The sequence below is a fragment of the Sphaerodactylus townsendi genome, linkage group LG03, assembly GCF_021028975.2.
Source record: "Sphaerodactylus townsendi isolate TG3544 linkage group LG03, MPM_Stown_v2.3, whole genome shotgun sequence".
Lineage (NCBI taxonomy): Eukaryota > Metazoa > Chordata > Lepidosauria > Squamata > Sphaerodactylidae > Sphaerodactylus > Sphaerodactylus townsendi.
In genome coordinates, this window is record NC_059427.1 from 155035538 (window position 1) to 155054469 (window position 18932).

Sequence of the window (18932 nt, forward strand, 5' to 3'; positions counted from 1 at the left end):
GATGTGATGACATCACTTCCAGAAGCGACATCAACACACCAGCAGCACCAAGGCCTTGATCTGCAACTGCTAAGATCCCCTCCGGCTGGCTGAATGGTGCCAGAGAGAGCCAAAGCTGGTGATCCCCTGTCCCAGCAGGGGGAGGGAACAGGCAACCCTACCCTAACTGTGGCTGCAGAATCTGTCCTTCAGTCAAGCCTTTTCATTTAAATCAAGAATACATTTCTAAAATGGCCGTGCCATCAACAATGCACTCGTGTTACGTGTACGCAAGCAGCGATTGCACCCACATTCCAGCCACCAGGAAAAGCCAGATACACTCATGAGTGCATATTAATCTCCGCGTCTTGTTTTCCTGGAGGCCTAGTAGGAACCATCCTGTTGGCATCTGATGGATGCTCCCAATAACAATCATCTCCTCTCAGGCACTGGCACGAGGGACCAGTCGCGATTTATCAGCAGAGCTGTGTAAGGCAAGGATGCTCATTCAACAGTGACACATCTCCTGGTGGGCAAGGACGTGAGGGCCAGGCTTGCATCCAGATGAGAACGAGCTCCTCGAAGGCATGTGAAGCCATAAGAGGCCAGAATCACTCATAGGAAGCTGCTGGGCTAAAGACAGAAGTTGCAAGAGGAGACACTCGTCCAAAGCAAAACCCAAAGCCCGCCATAAACATTTTTATCAGAACCTACCAGGATAACTCAACAATATGCAAGCTTTTGAGTTCTTACAGAATTGCATTCTCGAAGGCTTTCACAGCTGGAATCAACTGGCCATTGTGGGGTTTTCAGGTTTGCTCCAAATGCATCTGCAGGTGAAGGTGTGCAATAATTCTGTAGAACTGGCTGTCGGCCCATGGGCTGGACCCTGCAGGGCTGCGTGGAGTAGTAGTTAAGAGCAGGTGGATTCTAATCCGGAGAACCGGGTTTGATTCCTCGCTCTGCCACTTGAGCTGTGGAGGCTTATCTGGTGAACTAGATTAGCTTGTGCATTCCAACACATGCCAGCTGGGTGACCTTGGGCTTGTCACAGTTCTCTCTGAACTCTCTCAGCCCCACCTACCTCACAGGGTGTTTGTTGTTGGGGAGGGGGAGGGAAAGGAGTTTGTAAGGAAAGGGGGGTTTAAATCCAACTCTCCTCCTCCTCCTCTTAGTGCTGTAGTGAGTTGGAAAGAACCAACTGCTGAGCAAGTTTTGTGCACTGCCCCAGCAGGCTGCTTCAGTCAGTCTTTGATTGACTGTCTGAACAAGCAAGGACCAGTGCATGAGTAGCTTGCACAGGGTTTGGTGCGTGCATCTATTGCCCCAAAGCAGGATGAGACCTGAAGAAAAAACCCCTTCCCATTGAAGCACTTAAGGCTGATTCATGTGATGAATCAGCCCTTAAGGTACATCGCGTGGCTTGTCGTGGGAATGATCAGCTTGAGTGAGCTGACGTAGCAGAGGAAGATGTTGCTTGCACGGATCACAGGCGCTGAAGCGCACGTCCCAGCAGAGCAGGGTCCGGAAGCTATGAAGGCATCTGGAGAGTCAAAGTGGAGGCAACAGCAAATCATCCATCAGATCAGTAATTTGATGAGAGGGACAAGGAGCAAAGAGAACCGGAGCATTAGTTGTGTGTGCACAAATGTCCATGAAGTTGCAACTGACTTCTGGTGACCCCAGCAAGGGGCTTTCAAGGCAAGTGATTCAGCAGAGGTGGTTTGCCATTGCCTTCCTCTGCAGAGGAGGTTTCCCTTCCAAGTACCAACCCTGCTTAGCTTTTATCTGAGGAGATCAGGGTATTGAGAACCAGGTTTGTTTACCCACTCCTGTAAATGAAGTCTACAGGGTGACGTTGGGTTAGTGACAGTTCTCTCAGAACTCTCTCAGACCCACGTACCTCACAAGGTGTTGGGGGGGGGGAAAGGAAGGTGGTTGTAAGCTGCTTTGAGATGCCTTTTGGTAGAGAAAAGCAGAGTATAAAAACCAACTCCTCTTTTTTTTTCTTCTGATATAGCAGTCAGGGTGTCAGAACAGGATCCAGGAGACACAAGTTCAAATCCCCACTCTGCTGTAGAAGCTTGCAGGATGACCCCTGAGCCTACACTCAATTGAACCTACCTCACAGGATGGTTGTGAGGATAAAATGGAAGAGGAGAGCTCTTCCATTGGAAAGAAAGGCTATAAATCAAGAGTGGCCAACCTATGGTGCTCCCGATGTTCATGGACTACAATTCCCATCAGCTCTGCAGAATTGTAGTCCATGAATTGTAGTCCATGAACTGGCCATGCCAGTTGACCATGCTGGCAGGAGCTGATGGGAATTGTAGTCCATGACCATCTGGAGCACCATAGGTTGGCCACCCCTAAATTAACCAAATAAACACACACCAATGGAGACTTTGGAGACCCACTGGCAGAAAAGCAGGCAGCACTGATCTTGTGAGATCAAGGGTCTGTTACACAATAAGGTGGTTTTTCATATTTGGGGCTGAATTTTAGATTTTAGCTATTGAACCCACGTGCCAGTTGGACACGATGTTGCTTTCAAGTCTTCAATTGTGCAACGCTTTAGTGTAACTGGGAACAGAACACTACCCACACAACACTACTTGGCCGGAATTATGGTTCCCAACACTCAAATAAGGCAGAGAAGAGCTTGAAGTAGCCTCAATGCAGTCTGGTCTGGATATTGGTGGAGAAACACTGCCATCGTGTGGTTAACCATATAAAATGCAGGTTATCACATTTTGCTAAAGACAAAGTGCACGGGCCCAAGAAACAAAATGGAATAACCTGCAAATGCAACATATAACCTGCATTTGATATTGTTAGCTGGAGCCCATCATATCTCAGAAGTTAAGCAGGGTTGACCATGGTTAATATTTGGATGAGAGAGCCCCCCAAACTCTGGTGCGACTATGTGTTAGGATTTGCAAGTGTCTGTCACAATCCAGATAACAAGGGGTTAACTGTGTGCATGTTAATTAGCTAGTGAGGTCAGTGTCTTGCTATCAATTCATTGATGAGTCATTGGGCAGTTAATCCGACATTGCTTAGGTGAGGCAGAGCACGTAGGTCAGAGGTTATAAAGTTATATTTCTTTGTCTCACACTCCATTCTCTTTTTCTTGTACCTGTAAGATGGATTCACCTTAAGAGGTGAATGCCTAGGCCACATGTGGGCTCACATGTGCCTAAGTTCTGTAACTAAGTTTGTACTAGAATAGTAAAGTTTGTTATGTTTATTCCATGTATACCCTACCCTGATTTAGTTAAGTAAAGTTTCTTTTTATAATCACAGCAAAAGTCTCCTGGTCTTTCCTCTCACTCTGCTTATTACCCAAATAGGGAAACAATTCTAACACTATGTGTTAGATTTGCAAGTGTCTGTCACAATCCTGACAACAAGGGTTAACTGTGTGCATGTTAATTCAGCTAGTGAGGTCAGTGTCTTGCTATCAATTCATTGATGAGTCATTGGGCAGTTAATCCGACATTAAGCTAGTGAGGCAGAGCACGAGGTCAGAGGTTATAAAGTTATATTTCTTTTGTTCCACACTCCATTCTCTTTTTTTCTTTGTACCTGTAAGATGGATTCACTTTAAGAGGTGGATCAGCCCAGTCATTACGTGGCTCACATGTACTCAAGTTCTTGCAACTAAGTTTGTACTAGAATAGTAAGGATTTGTTATGTTTATTCCATGTATACCCTACCCTGATTTAGTTAAGTAAAGTTTCTTTTTATAATCACAGCAAAAGTCTCCTGGTCTTTCCTCTCATTCTGCTTATTACCCAAATAGGGAAACAATTCCCCAACACTATGCAGGGGCAGGCAATGGCAAACCACCTTTATTACTCCCTACTTGAAAACCCTACAGTGCTGCAAAACGCAGCCTGCAACTGGATGGCATTTAAAAAGAGAGAGAGAGAAAGAAAGAAAATGCCTGTGTGAGCCTCATGCATTTAGTTCCATAAGATGCTTTTTGTATTTGGCGCAAAGCTTGATGAGATTGGGGGGGGGGGGCCCGGGGGGGATATGCTGCAATTCCTGGATACCCTACTAGGGGGCCTGCACAATACCAATAAAATTTCTGGACTATATACTGTGAATTAACAAATTAAGTGGTTGTTGGTGTTCTTGTAAGTTAGTCAAACAAATATACTGAAGCTTTCCATCAATGTGCTCAATCAATTTCCTACTTCACTGATATAAATACATTTGCATATTATCAAAATGATATGGCCCTCCAGGTTTATTATCATTTACCTTCTTATTGACTTTTTCCATTCCTTATTCAAATCATAACCCAGAAACCTAATATTTCCCAACCATAGTTGGTACTGACCTTTAAGGCCCATACCATACGCTCAGCGGAGGCGAATTTACTGGTGGTCCCCCGCCCCTCTATGATGTGGCTGGTCTCTACCAGGGCCAGTGCTTTTACAGCCCTGGCCCCTGCCATTAGGGCCCTGCGGAACCGTGGTGAGTTCCACAGGGCCTGCAAAACCGAGCTGTTCCACCGGGCTTTTGGGAGGGCTGGCAGCTGAGTCCGCCCCTCCCTGTTGCCCTATGTACCATCTGCTTATTTGAAAATCTGCCAGTCCCCTCCTGGGGTTAGGACCGGACACCATCCACCTAATTATGGATGGGTTATTGTTGCTACTGATTTTATTATTTTGTTGGGGTTATTCATTTTATTTCCTTTTAGTTGTAATTTATAGTTTTCTTGTTTGGCTTGTACACTGCTCAGAGCCCTTTGGGGGTGGAGTGGTCTACCAAATCGAATATATAAACAAACAAACAAACAAACAAACAAACAAAACAAATAGTTACTGGAAAGGACAACAATACTGAATACACGCCCCCCCCGTCCCAATTATAACCAAACGTTATTCATATACATATCTTCAAGTTGTACATGAAGATAAAATGGCCTCTCACACCTAGAAAAAAAAGACAAGTATTCTTTTTGAATAAATAGAATAACCTGCAACTCTCAGTGGAGGATATGATACAGAAAACTATCTTCTGCTTTATGACTCATTTAACTTGCAGACAGCTATGAACAGACTTTATGCCCCATGCATTTGTTGACTCCTTACAAAAATCCATCTATTTCCTTAATTTATATCCTGCCTTTTTCTATAATTGTGAGCAATAATGGGCAAATTTTGTATGCTGATTTTGTATGTTTATTTTATGCCAATAAAGGCTTGTGACTGACTATATCCTGCCTTTCTCCCCAAAGCAGCTTATATCATTCTCCATTTCTTTATTTTATCCTCACAATGGTCCTATGAGGTAGCTTAGGCTGAATGTGTGATCGGCCCAAGAGCACCCAACTGACTTCCATGGCAAATTGAGGATTTGAATCCATATGTTGTAGATCTTAGTCTGACATTCTAGCCCAAGGGTGTCAAACATGAGGCCTCAGGGCCGCATCTGGGTCTCTCTTAAAGAGGCTTATCAGGCCCGCTTGCCAGCTGAGGCAATCCCCACCACACTCTGGCCTGGCAAGTGGGGGGGAGGGAGTTGCCACAGCTGGCAAGTGGGCCTGATAAGCCCTCTTAAAGCAGCCACCCCACCCTGATACGGGCTCACCAATCCAACCCCCCCCCCCCAGTGTTGTTCTGGGGTCAGCTAAGTGGCATTTTATTATTATTATTATTATTATTATTATTATTATTATTATTATTATTATTATTATTATTTCGATTTATAATTATAATTATAATAATTATAATTATTATTTCAATTTGGTAAACCGCCCTACCCCCAAAGGGCTTATGTCATATTTGGCTCTCGTAACAAATGGGTTCGACACCCCTGCAGTGTAATCACTATGCCACACTGTCTCTATTAATTTCATTCCACAGCATCAAAGTCAGAGGGTGAAGAAGGTGCTAGGCAGATATCCCTTAGGGCACCCCCAAGTCCTCCCAAGTGGCCTGGTTTCCTCTACAGCAGTTTGCCATTGGCTTCAGGTCTATACACAGCCATCCCATTTTAGCAGTACTCTGGTCGTGGGTTGTTTGGGCTCCACGTAGTTTGTCCTCAGGCTAGAGGGGTCTTGGCTTCATTTGGCCTCTTGCAGTCAAGGGCGGGGGGGGGGGGGAGGAGATGCAGGAGGATCAAGAAAGTGCAGTTTTCAGGTCCACTTCTAGCCGCAGTTGTCCTTCCCAGAATCCACTTGCAAAGTGCTTCCTTGTAATGTTGAAGGCTTTCACGGCCGGAATCACTAGGGTGTTGTGGGTTTTCCAGGTTGTATGGCCGTGTTCCAGTAGCATGTTCTCCTGACGTTTTGCCTGCATCTGTGGCTGGCATCTTCAGAGGATCCTCTGAAGCCACAGATGTAGGCAAAATGTCAGAACATGCTACTGGAACACGGCCATACAACCCGGAAAACCCACAACACCCTAGTGATTCCTTGTACTTACCATGAATAAAACACAGGAATTTTACAGTAGTTAACAGCAAACAAGCTTATATTTTATTTTTGGTGTTTATAAATATATAGCCCCAGTGAGCAAGATAATGTATTTCAGGGCCATTTTGCACACTACGTGGAGATTAACTCAAACACTGCTGACCTTGTCAGAACTTCCTCCTCCTTCACTTCTGGGGTCATCTAGGGTTGGCAGCTCTGGGTTGAGAAATACCTCGGAGTTTGGGAGGTGGAGCTTGGGAAAGGACCTCATCAGCGTATAATGCCGTAGACTCCACCTCCACCCTCCAAAGCAACCATTTCCTTCACCCTAATCTCTATTGCTTGGGGGATCAGTTGTAATATTGGGAGGGCTCCAGCCCCCACCTGGAAGTGGGCAACCATACTCACAACTCTTGCCACCTTCAGGACTGTCATGCTGACATGCCTTTGGATCCTGACCCACAGTTTGAGACTCAATGGTGCAGGTATCATTCATAGATCAGGAAGGCTCACACGTATATCTCTGGTGACCTCAGGTAACTCACCATTCAGTTACCCAAACTTACCTCACATGGGATGAATTTGGCTAAAAGGAACGTTTCCACCAGCATTTGTCCATGACTACTTGGCACCCTAAATTAAGGTACTCTGTTTCCATATTGTCTGGGCACCACAACTCCAACCTCCTTTACTGCTGGGGTGTCCAACTCTGGCACTTCAGATGTTCATGGACTACAATTCCCATCAGCCCCAGGGGGGCAAGAGAAAAATCATACATGGCATCAAGTTACCTCTGAGGTGACCAAACTGCTCTGCACCAATGCAGAATTTCAAGGGCAATTATACTGACCCAAAAGATTATGAGAAGGCAGAATACAAACTCTGCTATTGTGAAGTACGATGGAACAAGACTGGACTCGAGGTGCTGGGAATCTCAGAGGCTTCATCATAGAAAAAAACTCCGGCTCTATTCAGTGTGTTTGCAGTGCTTCCAGCTTCCAAACCAAAAAAAAAAAAAGAAGACATAATTTCAACTCGAGCATCGCCTTCCTCCTTATGGACCATCACAGGGGAAATGAGTCTTTCCCCTTCCTGATAGGAAGGAAATGTCTCACTTCTTTTGTCTCGCAGGGTGTGAAAGGTAGTAATAGTTGCTGTTAAGTTTTGCATTTGTACGCTACTGCTTTATGAGAAATTGTCAAGCGGCACTGTTGACAGTGGGGGTGGGGTGGGGAGGAAAGATTATGATTGCCACAGGGGATTTTAGTCACATCACTCAGACTCAGCAAAGACAATTACTTGGCAGTCTTTTCCTTCTTTTAATGTGTTGACTGGAGTTTGGTGGCTAGAATATGGCTCAGGCAATGAATGAAAACGTTGTTGGGTTGGAGGGGGGATAGCAGCCTTGCTGAAATTAGGGAGGTTCAGGTAGCTGATGGTAGACCAGATGGGCCTTGTAAACCCTGCAAGACATTGCTTTGAATGCCTAAGGAAGTAGACTATACATCAGTCACTTGTGCCTAAACTACTTCCCTTTTCCACATTGGCTCGTCGGCCAAGGAACCATTACACAGCGCAAAGGAATCTATGGAGTGGTGTTTTTTTGTCCATATATTTCATGTGAAGCTACTCCCATCTTACAAGCTGTCTTAGGACCTCCCAACATGCTATGATCAGCCCCACCTCCCGAGACAGCCATTTTGTGAGCATATTCTATCATAACTCCAAAAGAGCCGCAGGTGCCTTGCGATGCTAGAAAGAACCACTACAACACATTGATCACTCTAGCAATTGCACATTGGCTAGGCCGTTGTTCCATCACTACTGACCTTGTTCAGGAAGTTCTGCAATGTTTTTGAAGAAGCTGGAGCCAGCCCAGCAAATGAACTTGGAAACCAACGGCACAGGTTCTGCAGGACCCAGAGGCCAATTGAGTCCGTTGAACACATTCCACTATTCTGCGAAATGTATTCTTTGCGTAGAAGGCTCCTCATTGATCCTCACATTCAAAACTGTCATTCTGTTTCTGATAAGGTGAAGACTTATTTTTTTGCTGTGCAACTGAAATCCCCGCAGGACTGTCTCTAGTCTAATGCCTAATTATTCATCTTTATTGATTACACGGCTACCGTGTTTCCCTGAAAATAAGACAGGGTCTTATATTAATTTTTGCTCCAAAAGATGTGTTAGGGCTTATTTTCAGGGGATGTCTTATTTTTTTCCCATGATTTTGCACCCCCCACGTGACCAGATCAGGTGCGCCGGGGAATCTGTAACTAGGGCTTATTTTTGGAGTAGGGCTTATATTTCAAGCACCCTCCAAAAATCCCCAAAAATCATGCTAGGGCTTATTTTCAGGATAGGTCATATTTTCGGGGAAACAGGGTATCTGTTCATTTTATTTTGCCATGTAATCTACTTCTTTATAACTATTTATTGTTATTCAATGCCAATAAAGATTTTTGTTGATGATGATTCTGCAGGAGTTTGGCAGCGACCTGGAGGGTTTTTCCCATTCAAGTACTGTTCAGCAGGCCTTGCTTGTGGGCAAGCAGACTAGCTGTTGTTGGAAGCAGAATGGCGGACTAGATGGGCCACTGGTCTGACCCAGCATGGCTGTTCTTTACGTTCACAGGCCCATGTGATGTCGTATTAATATGAGCAGTCACCTGGGTTGGAAGCTGTCAGGGCGATAAAGACAGGGTCTGACAACTGTCACCCCACGGGGGACACAATCAAAGTGATTTCCTCGAGCTCAAGTAGATGTAGCCTTGAAATGGCCTTTAAACCCATAGAGAAGATCGTCCACGTTTCCCAAAGAGAAAATACTGTTATGGAGAAAAACAACAGCATCCAGCAGAAGGCAGGGAAAGCAAAATCAAGCTCTGTTCCAGGATTCTGTCGATGCTTTCTAAGAAACACAAAGCCCCAAAGAGAGGAGGGGGAGGGGGGGGGAGAGAAAGAAAAAGAACAGCTTCTTCTTGTTAATATTTTAATGTTACATTTCTGCAGCATAAATAAAAGGCACATTATATGTTTGGTAAGAACAGTGGCTGAAAGAACAAGTTGATAAGTGCCAGGACATTTTATGGTATTTCCTTTTATTTTAAAAATAGCAGAATACAAAGACGAAACGCCACAGCTCGCGCAGGCCTGCGGTAACAAACACAGGGCCATGGGAACCACAGGACAGGCAAAATGCTAGCGTGTGAGGACCCGCTCACAGAAGCACTTAGGTGAATTCTTCGGTTGGCTTATTCGGTTGGCAAAGAGACGCATCTCTTTGCCTTCTCTCCCCCCGACAGTTAGCGATCAAAGGCAGAAGAATCTACCGCAGTCTCTAGCAAGAAAGGGAAGGGGTCGGAAACCCCAGCTCTGTGTACATTTCAGGAAGTGATACGGTAATATCATTGCATAAGGAATCACAGCCACCGAGGAGGAAAGAGCTGATATATGCCTATATATTTCTACATATATATTCACAGATAACGTATTTCATTTTATGAGATACTAAACCAACTTTTGTGGTCGAGCATTCAGGGATCATTTTCCTCTCTCCCCCCACCCTCCTCTCGTCAATTTATTGATCATAAAAGCTCTCCAATATAATATGTCTTTTTTTTTTAAGAAAGAGAAACATCAGACAGCTGTTTATGGGAAAGGGAGGTGGTTGCATGGATTCTGGCATAACTACAGTTTTGCAACATGGTAGGCATGGGAATATGGAATCAGAGAGTTGGAAAAGACCACAAGGGCCAACCCCTGCCATGCAGGAACACACAATCAGAGCACTCCTGACATATGTTCATTCAGCCTCTCTTTAAAAACCTCCAAAGAAGGAGACTCCACCACACTCCGAAGGAGTGCATTCCACTGTCGAGCAGCCCTGACAGTCAGAACATAGGGGGGTATCTGCAGTTGGCCAGATCAGGGGGCTGGGTTGGCAGGGCACCTTCGGTAAAGTAAAAATGGGTCTACGTGCCATGCATAACCAACGACAATTTCCAGACAGAGATGGCTTGGAGAGAAGATGTGGATTTGCAAAGTGCCTCATGGAACAGCTTTGTAACTGTGTTAGAAAGCTGAGCTGTTGAGGTCAGGACTGCCTACTCCAACGGTCCACAATTCTCCAGGTTCTCAGGTTGAAGGCTTTTCTCACGCTGCCCGCTGCCCAGGCCTTTTAACTGCAGATGCCAGGGACTGAACACTGTCAATGTGAGGCAGATGCTCTACCACTGGGTTGTCAATGCGAGGCAGATGCTCTACCCCTATTCATCAAGGCAACGAGCATGACTTCTCAACAGCTACACTTTTGCTTCCCTGACAAAGTAAAGGCACCTGGAATTCCCACTCAAGGCAAAGTTGCAGGAGGACACAAAGTGTTCTTTTCCGACAAGAGGCAGAGGAGGAAAACAGTGATCTGTCAAGCAGGACAGATGCGTATAGGTAGCTGTATTGGTCTGAAGAAGCAGAAAAAGTTTGAATCCAGTGGCACCTTTTAAGACCAGCAAAGTTTTCCTCTTGGCATAAGCTTTTGCGTGGATGGCATCAGGAAGCAGGCATGCACACGAAAGTATATGCCAGGAAGAAAACTTTGTTGGCTCTGAATTCAAACTTTTTCCTTCAAGCAGGAGGAACAGAGATGTTGCAAGTCTTCCCCCACTACCCCATTCCTCAGGATTAGGGGACTAATGTAGACTACTAGCTGCTGACAGAAGAAGAAAGGAGCAATTTTGCCTCCTGCAGCCCACTGACCTGTGTAGCTATTATTCCAAGAGAGTCCCATGGCCCAGGGCTGAAGAAGACTGCTGGGAAGACAGGATCATGGGGAAGATCTGAACTCCCTGCACTGGATACACCCCAACGAGAGCAGGTACAACAGGAAACATTTCTCCAGGTTAACTGTTTCAGAGTAGATACAAAAAGACTCTAATGGGGGTGGGGGGGAGGACCAGGATCCTTCTTTCAGTGGCTGCACCAGCCAGTTCAGCCAGACTCAAACCCTGAACGCCATATCCAAAATGTAACAGGGGAAATCAACTGACCTCTCCCATACTTCTGGCTGCTTCCAAGGCTCTCTAATTAGCCATCACGCTGTTGATTTCTCTTGCAATGTTTGAAAATTTTAAATGGCCTACTTAAAACCATTTAAAGAGAAAGTTTTAGTCCTGTAAGATCTAGATGTTCCTCCGCTGCCTTGTCAAACTAGGGTACCAAGGAAGGCTGACAGAAACCAGGGAAGCACAGAAACCATAAGGAACGGCTGGGACTTTTCCTATCCACTGCTGTAATAAAACTGAAAGTCCTGCAAGAACTTTTGTGCCTCAAAATGGACAACCAACTTCAGGCATCCACCTGCCTTCAGTTCCACACCTGGGCTGCATCTCAGTTGCAATGCAGGTTGGGTTCTAGGCAGTTATGCAATTGCTGTAGTATCATTCAAGAAATATTGCTGGCAGAACAAGACCTGACATTTCCAGGGAACCTTCATGCGACCCTGTCCTCGCAATTCAGACCCTGCTCCTACTCACCCAGAGGACTTGCCCTTTAAAAGTGATTTTCCAACAAAGGTCCACAGCTTTTTGGCAGTTGTACAGAGAAAATATATGAAACAGATGGAATCCTAGAATCCAGAATCAGGAGATCATTTCAAAGCAAGTTGTGGAGACAACACTGACAAAAATCTGTTTCGCAGCAGCTTTTGGAACCATTTGAAATATATTAGAGGACGAAAAGTGTAACATCTGAAACTGCTGAGCATCTATATGTAAACACATGCATACAAACCATATGATGAAAAAACCTCAGCATCTCAGCAATAAGAGGCATTCAATTTTGACCTGACTAAAGGGGCTATGAGGGACGTTTCTTAGACCCTCATTCACTGCAATTATTTAGGGAAGTTATGGTGGTAGGGAAATCCTACCGTCATCATAACACAACTGAGGCTGGTGAAGGTTAGCAAGTTATCATCAGTTTGGAGAACCCAAAGGAGACAAAAGAATTCTGGTCCATCAGAGACTTAAAAAAAACCCCCATCAGTGGAATTCCTTTTTTTTTTGAAGGAATAACAATGATTATTTAACTGATTGTGGTGGGTTTTCCGGGCTGTGTGGCCGTGGTCTGGTGGATCTCGTTCCTAACATTTCGCCTGCATCTGTGGCTGGCATCTTCAGAGACTTCCCTCTGTGATACACCTCTGAAGATGCCAGCCACAGATGAAGGAATGTTACGAACAAGATCCACCAGACCATGGCCACATAGCCTGGAAAACCCACCACACAACCAGTTGAATCCGGCCATGAAAGCCTTCGACAATACAATTATTATTTAAAGTTTCAAAGGTGCACAGAAGTATGGCAAACTGACTATTCCATCTATATTTAGAGTAGGTCTTGGATAAGCCGATCAGCCAAAGCATATTCTGCCTCAGCAGCTGTTTTGAATAGCTGGTTTTCATCACACCCATAGAAGTCAGCTCCAGTCCAGCTTCCACTGCTCATGGGTGTTCTGCCTCCTCCTTCTTCCAGAACAAGCTGAATTACTCTTTTGGGGAAGTGGAGGAGGCATCTGAGGCATTTTGGGGAAGTGGAGGAGGCATCTGGGAGGGCAACTATGGTAGCAGCCAGGAGGAACTTGAACTGTGGCCCACATACTGTTCTTTCATCTGGGCCACAGATGTGGACTTACTTGGTCCAGAGCCATTTTAACACCCACCCGTCTCAATTCCAGTTCTTCAGCCACAGTAACATTGAAAATGTACTGCTACTGATCTGCAGCATCTTCTACGTCACATTTTAAAATTTCTGCTTTCTTTGGTTTATGCACATTACACAGGGGAGGGCAGAACGTGAAATTACAAACAAACCATTAGAGAACATTGAACTAGTACTGCGCAACCTCAGCAGCAGGCTGTGCGTTTCTAGCCCGAGTTTTAGCAGTAAAGTGCCAAAGCATTTGCAGCCTCTGCGTGGGATTGGGGTCTGAAACAAACCCTTAAGCCAGCTTCCACATGGAGCAAGGATAAAGCTGGCATCCTTCCCCCAAAACTACCCAGTTTATTGGGACCATTCTGTCATTCGCCCTTTAATGTACCTACTGTTAACACAGCCGATCCCGCATATCATAAAGGCTCCACGAACCAAATTCACTGAATTCACGACAACATGCTAGACGTTTCCCAACCCAGATCAGCTATGCAGCTTTCTGACGAGAAGGCCATTGTTCTTGGCACGGGGAGGGTAAAATGAAAAAGCCTTGGAAAACAAAGCTGCAGGTAAGAATAAGGATAGAAAGAAAAAACAATGATGCGGGAGAGCAAGATGTCCTCCTATGCTCAGAGAAGAAGGTTCCTTCATGGTAAGTTTCCAATGGTTACTTTCCCCATGAGCTGGAGGACATAATCTAGGACAGGGGTAGGGAACCTGCGGCTCGAGAGCCGCATGCGGCTCTTCTGCCCTTGCACTGCGGCTCCACAAGCTGAGCCGCCGGCCCCATCCTTGCCCACCCTGCAGGCAGCAGGGCGAGCGCACCAACTGCCTGCAGTCAGCTGGGCTGCTCCGCGGGCTTCCCCTCTCGCCCGCCCCGTTGGAGCGGGGTGGGTGCTTTCCCGGCAGCCGGCAGGGCCAAGCCACCGGCTTCATCCTTGCCCGCCCTGCAGGCAGCACGGGCTTCCCCTCTCACCTCACGCGCTTCCACCAGCACGGGCTTCCCCTCTTCCCTTCACGTGCCACGGGCTTCCCCTCTCACCTGCCCCGTTTGAGCGGGGCGGGCACTTTCCCAGCGGCCGGCAAGGCCAAGCCGCTGGCCCCATCCTTGCCCGCCCTGCAGGCAGCAGGGCGGACGTACCCATGCGCTTCTCAGAATGAGCGGAATAAAAGGTAAAAAAACCCAATATATATAGTGTTATCTTTATTTTAAATGTCAAAAATTATTTGCGGCTCCAAGTGTTTTCTTTTCCCATGGAAAATGGGTCCAAATGGCTCTTTGAGTGTTAAAGGTTCCCTACCCCTGATCTAGGAGATCCCAGAGCAGTGTCCTTATTTTCTGGGGAGGTCATTGTATGGAAAAGCTACTGCTGATCCAATAAGAACATTACCAGTTGAAGTCATGCCTGTAGCTAATGAACCCCCTCCCGGTTTAACAACACAGGCAACCGTTGACAAGTATAGGAGCAGCTGCTAATGATTGGTTAATCAAAGAAAGTATATGGGGAGGAGGTCAGAAGGGGGGAGGGAGCTGGTGGATGCTTCAGTAGTAAGGAGCGCTTTTCTACCCTGCTGGAACTTTCGGGAAACTTTACTCAGTATACTGAAAGGGACTGGTTTTATGTGACTTCATTTTTTGTTGTTTTAAACTGCTATAAATAAACGTCAAAAGCTGTTTACAGGCCCTGGCTGGTGTAAGCTCATTCTTCTGCAGAGCAGCTGGGGAGGAAGAAACCAAAAGGGGGAAAAGTCACGCCGACCGGATCAGTACACAGGATGATCTTGTCCTTGTGAAACACACATTAAGAAGGGTTGATGGGAACAGTTGCCAGTTTAGACTCTCGCCTAGCAGATGTCACTGCCACCAAAAAGTTTTCATCCTTAGAAGTTTCAAATAAATGTCTCTGATTGGTTTGAAAGAAATTTTAGTCAGCACAAAAAGAACCGAGTTCAGTCTCAATGTAGAGAATCTATGATGTGGTTTGTCCTTGGCTGCTGCGCCTTTAAGGAACGGACAAATATGTGGATGTCTAGAAGTGCCCCAGTCCTCTGAGAAATTACTGTGGCAAATGCTGCCAGTTGTCTTCTGTGATCAGCCACTCTCAAAACAGATTTAAGTCCCTCTTGGAGGAACTCTAATATGGTCTTGATTGACATCTGGTCCAGGTCCAAACCTTTCCCGCTGTACCATCTGATACACACTTTCTGGGTGAAATCATAAATTCTATTTGTGGATTTTCTTCTTGAGACTACTAGATTGTCTGTTCCACCAGCCAAGGCATCCCCAGGATTACCGGGTATTTGGCAATGTTGGCAATTATAAAACTATGGTACTCTCAGTGTTGGCCGAATTGAATTAACACTTTTTCAGTTTTGAGGGCTGCAGAAGGCTCTTCCATGGGGTGTCCATCCATCTGGGTAAACTGAATGTGTTTGTGAATGGGGGGTTAGAGTGAGACCTAAACCTTCCACCACAATGGGGTGCATTAGGCAATGTGAGCATCTGGAGTTCACCAGAGCCTGAACCATCATTCTGGTTCCCTTGGGAGAATTGGTGACAATCATGGGTAAGACCAGGGGTCCCTTGTTTTCACTCACCTTCTTGGTTGTTCCTTGAGACGGATCTGAGCCACGGATGTCCACTATGCATCCAACCCCCATTGCTTCCTCACCAGACTCAGGGAAGGATGGAATCGGTCCCAGAGCCACTTTGGTTTCTCCCTTCTTTGGCATAGCATACTTTGGGGCATTAGGCCTGAGCGACTGTGGCTGGGGCGGCCCTCTAACCAATCTTTATAAGCATATCCTTCTCAACTTCCATGCCCCTGATATGTTCTGCTGTTATGGAAAGCAGGTTTCTCTCTGCCCATATCAAACTTCTGGAGGGTTCTCTGTGCAGTGCTGAAGATATTGACCCTCCCCTTTTTTGTTTAGGTATATCTTGGCGGCCACGTTGTCTGTCCTCACCAAGACGTGAGATCAAAGAATGAACTGCTTGAATTACAGATGACTGAGGTAACCTGTTCAAATGGCCAGCTGGTTGATCAGAAGTCTGACTCCACCCAGCTCTCTCCAGCAGAAATGCCCTCCTTTGTTGCTCTCCATCCAGACAAGCTTGCATTTGCAAAGATCCGAATGTGTCCATTATCCAAAAACACTTGCCTTACACAATATTCTTCACATTCTTCCACCATGCCAAATTGCACATTAGCTGCCTGAGTATTAAAATTGGGAATTTCTCCTTCCTGGTGATTTGTTGCTGAAAGGGGAAGGGAAGTCGTTGCAAGGTCTTGGAGTGGAAACTGTTCCACTGGATGGTGTCCATGTTCGATATGAGTTGGCTCATAAGGCAGGATAGTAGCGTGAGAGAAGAATGGCTGATTCCGATGACAGAGACTGCCCGTTCCCTTACCTTCCTGGCCCTTTTGTCTGGAACAAATAACTTGTTGGAAGACGCATTTATTTATACTTCCAGGTGTTCCTGTCTTTGGACTAGATCGGGGGAGTGGGAACCAGCGACTCCACCCGAGCGCGTAAACCTCTTCGCCGCTATTCTGCAGCTCCATGGAAGGCTGGCCACGGAGGCCCCTCTTCACCTGCCCTGCAAAGGCGCAGGGGCAGCATCACTGCCCGGCTGGCCAGGCGAGCAGCGGGCCTCTCAACCGCCCTGCAGGAGCAGGGCAGGCATCACTGCAGCCCGGCCCGGCCAGGCGAACACGCCGGCCCCTCTTCTGCATGCACGCAAAGGCAGAGGCGGGCGCATCACTAGCCGGCGGCCGAGCCGAGCTGTCGGGCCCTCTTCCTGCGCCCTGCAAGGCTTGAGAGGCCGGGCGCCTGCCAGGCGGGCCGGCCAGGCGAGCGGGCCGCTCTTCCGCCCTGCAAGGAGGCAGGGGCCGAGGCATCCTCACCCAGCGGCCGGCCGGGCGGGCTTCCTGCCTTCCAGCTGGTCGGCCAGGCGAGCCTTCTAGACTATCCACGCCTGCCCTGCAAGTGAGGGAGTGTCAGGCGGCCTTGACTCGCCCGAGAGCAAGTGGGCTGAGGGAGGCCGGGCGTCTCGGTGGGGAGTGGCCCGGGGGAGGGTGAGCCAAATGGCTCTTTGAGGGGAAAAGGTTCCCGACCCCTGGACTAGATTAAGCAAGCTCTTCTGCCAGTTCATGAAAAAAAGTGCTCCTGAAGATATTGCAGGGTCATTTCCGTGTTTGACTTCTGATGAGAACAGGACTGCATCTGGACGGTCAAATCTAGATGGACATGAATGCCTTGTTCCCTTAAAAACAATACTAAGTTGATGAGTAGCTTTGAACAAATTCTGGGAGTTGTGCATAGACCAAAGGACAAGGCTTTGAACGGAAAGTGCCTGTTCCTGAGGCATAAACTAAGAAAACACTGATGGGTTTGAAGGATGGTCGGATCAATGGAGATTAGCAATTCTCCTGTATGGGTCTTAAAGTCTCCATTTTGAAGTGTTGTAACTTGATGAACTGGTTGGGGAACTTCAGATGTAAGATAGCACTCCAAACCCCATTCTTTTTTGGGAACTGTGAAGAGAATGACGTAAACCCCTTTCAGCAGGGAGGAGCCGCTTCTATGGCTTGAACTGATTAAAAGATGGCCTGTGGCCCATAAGGTTCTGTCCCATTTCTGTGGATTTCAAGCTATAGGAGAACATAACATGCCCTCCGGTGGAAGGGAAATGAATTCTATGGCATAGTTGGCTTGACATCACTTCAACTGTTCAGTTGTCTGCATCCAATCGTTTCCAGACCTCCTTGAATTTCATTAGTCTTCCCCCCAACCAGCGCTGTCTCCGAGTCATGCTTTGCTTTGTTGTCTTGATCAGGTGAGCCCTTTACCTGGACTCACTTTCTTCTTCTTTTGAGTTGCCTTAGTGGGCAATTTGGAGGCCCCCCTTTCCCCCCGCTGCAAGTGTATTTCCATGGCCCTAGGGTCCCTGGAACAGGAGGGGAGCGAAGGACAGCTGTAAGTCTATAAAACTGGGGTACTGGTCTGCTGTTGCCAAAGGGAATGATTTCTTCCCTCCAGAGCCAGTCTGGTGTAGTGATTAAGAGCAGGTGGAGTCTAATCTGGAGAACCAGGTTTGATTCCCCACTCCTCCACATGAGTGGCGGACTCTTATCTGGTGAGCCAGATTTGTTTCCCCACTCCTACATTTCTGCTGGGTGACCTTGGGACAGCCACAGTTCTCTTAGAACTCTCTCAGCCCCACCTGCCTCACAAGGTGCCTGTTGCAGGGAAATAAGTTTGTCAGCTGCCTTGAGTCTCCTTACAGGAGAGACTGGGAGGATATAAATCCAAATTCTTCTTCATCATCATAGTATCTAGAATTAACAAGCAAAATTAAGGGGGTAGGAAAATGAGCCAGTCGCAGGCATATTACCGAACTAATGAGCTGCCTCTCCTACTCCCAAGAAGACCATGGGATCTGGTGCTCCGACCCTCCTCCAGAATGCTGTTGCTAAGAGAGGCTCCTTGTAGGCAGCTACTATCCACCATAGATGAAGGTTGGCAGCAGAAATTTTGCCTCCACACTTCTTCTTTTTTGTGGCTTTTGGCCCCGCAAGATGGCAGCGGCAATAGAGCTGAGACCGAGGCTGAGGCAAGCCGAGAAGGGTCTATGCCCACCTGGTCTGAGGTTACTTTGGTTCCCCTGATGAGAGAAGTCTCAGTATCTTCCTGAGAAACAAAGCCATCTTGATCAGCCTCATACATCCTGGCTTGGGATGCCCAAAAAGGCGTGCCTTGATCTGAGCCGGGGAGCTCTTCTGGATCCTTGCCTGAACCTCAGTAGAAGT